The sequence below is a fragment of the Suncus etruscus genome, chromosome 7 (assembly GCF_024139225.1).
Source record: "Suncus etruscus isolate mSunEtr1 chromosome 7, mSunEtr1.pri.cur, whole genome shotgun sequence".
Taxonomy (NCBI): Eukaryota; Metazoa; Chordata; class Mammalia; order Eulipotyphla; family Soricidae; genus Suncus; species Suncus etruscus.
Window position 1 is genome coordinate 39891649 of NC_064854.1, and position 2101 is coordinate 39893749.

A 2101-nucleotide genomic window follows, 5' to 3' on the forward strand; every position below is an offset into this window, starting at 1 on the left:
TGTTGAAAGGAGGAGAAAGGAGATAGGGAACGTTGGTGGCAAGAAAGTTGCACTGGTGAATGGGTTGGGCATTTTATGTCTGAAACCCAATTATGAACAAGTTTATAATCATGGTTTTTAAATAAAGAAATTACTTTTATTTAAAAAAAGATGTTTCTGTTTCACCTTATTTTGAAACATTTTATCTGGAGTTTGAATTCTCAGATTGGTCAGCATTTACAAAACCCACTGAGGGACTTATTCTATTTGCTTAAACCATATGGGTACTATAGAAAGTTATTTGAATCCTTAGTAAAAATCATAACTATTTTATCAAGGATAGAAATCAATGTGAAAATCAGTACATGAGATATTATAAAAAAAAGCCCAGATAAAAAGGTTCTTATTAAAGATGCTCTCCAGAACTTTCAAATAAAGTATTCTATTATTTTTGAAATATATATTAACTGTTATATATACAGTTAGGAATATACATACATAAATTTGTTTGGGGGCATATATGGCAGTTCTCAGTACTTACTCCCAGCTCTCTCAGGATCACAAATAGTGCCAGGGACTGATTCTGAGTTTGTTTTCAGAAAGGCAAGCATATTACTAGTTGTAGTATCACTCTGGCCCCATAATCTTTCAAGGTTATTTTAATATTTGGAACATCTAAATCCAGAGATATAGACTACAACTGCATCTAATTTTCCCTTATCTCCATATTTTCAGGAGCATAAATTTTATAATGTATAGTCAAAATTCTACTCTCATGTGAAATTAAGCTTTTACATAAATCTCTTAGTATAGTTTTTCTTTTCTGAACTCTTATGTAATTGAATTTGTACTATTTTTATTTCTTTATGACTTGTTATAGTCTCTGAGTTTAATCAAGAACAAAAAAAAAAGAAGAAAAGTAAAAACAAAGTGAGAGACTGCAGAAGCCAGAGCCATAGGGGAAGAGGGAGAGAAACAGGGAGGGGTAGAGCCACTATGATATGACAGGCAGAGCAAAGCATTCACAATGAGCAACAAGACAAAAAACCCTCCTTAACATCTTCTTTTAAATATAAAAGTATTTCCTCGAGAAAGTTTACTATTCCTGGAGGTACTGTAATACCAGTTCGATTCAGGGAGTGGAGAGAGCAAGCTCTATCTCCATTTCCCTGCTCCATAAATCTTTTAATATGTTATTCTCTGATAAATGATATATCAGATAGTAAACTGATAATAAACAGAAACTATACTTGATCCTAATCCAAAGGCCTGAGAAGAAATAGTATTAGTATGTATTTCTTCTTTAAGTCTGAGTTCTTTTTTTTTTTTTTTTTTGGGCCACACTCGGCAGTGCTCAGGGCTTACTCCTGGCTGTCTGCTCAGAAATCGCTCCTGGCAGGCACGGGGGACCATATGGGACACCGGGATTTGAACCAACCACCTTTGGTCCTGGATCGGCTGCTTGCAAGGCAAACACCGCTGTGCTATCTCTCCGGGCCCTAAGTCTGAGTTCTTAACCTCAGTTTCCTCTTCTATAAAAAAAGTGAAGAACCTAATATGAAGATTCAAGTGAGGAGTATAGCATTCATCCATGAAAAGGTGTTATTTTTTTCTGTGACATACATAGTCATTACGTTATTATGAAATGCTCAGTAAAATATATTATAGTAGTATACTTATTATTACAGTATGCTATAATATAGTATAGTATAATAGTATAGTTTAGCATAGTATAATATAATTACATATAATTATTTTGTTCCTTTTGTTTTTTATAAATCTTTAATAATTTCTCTTCATAGCTTGAAATAAAATAAAATTCATAGGTATATGAGATAATAAAAGGCAAGAAATTTCTAGTGGTTAGATAAATTTAAAATCAGTTTATTCATTTGAAATGATAACGAACTTAAACCATTTTAGATTAAGAAATGTGTAATCATGGGGCCGGGCGGTGGCGCTAAAGGTAAGGTGCCTGCCTTGCCTGTGCTAGCCTTGGATGGACCGTGGTTCGATCCCCTGGTTTCCCATATGGTCCCCCAAGCCAGGAGCAACTTCTGAGCACATAGCCAGGAGTAACCCCTGAGTGTTACCGGGTGTGGCCCAAAAACCAAAAAAAAAA

At 34.5% G+C, this 2101-nt stretch overlaps 1 non-coding gene across 1 annotated transcript; it reads right to left on the minus strand.

The window, feature by feature from the left end:
* Nucleotides 1-1068: 1068 nt before the first annotated feature.
* LOC126014928 (U2 spliceosomal RNA) lies at nt 1069-1260 on the minus strand. The gene has a single exon (XR_007497872.1). It is a non-coding gene; the product is annotated as a U2 spliceosomal RNA (small nuclear RNA).
* Nucleotides 1261-2101: the final 841 nt, after the last annotated feature.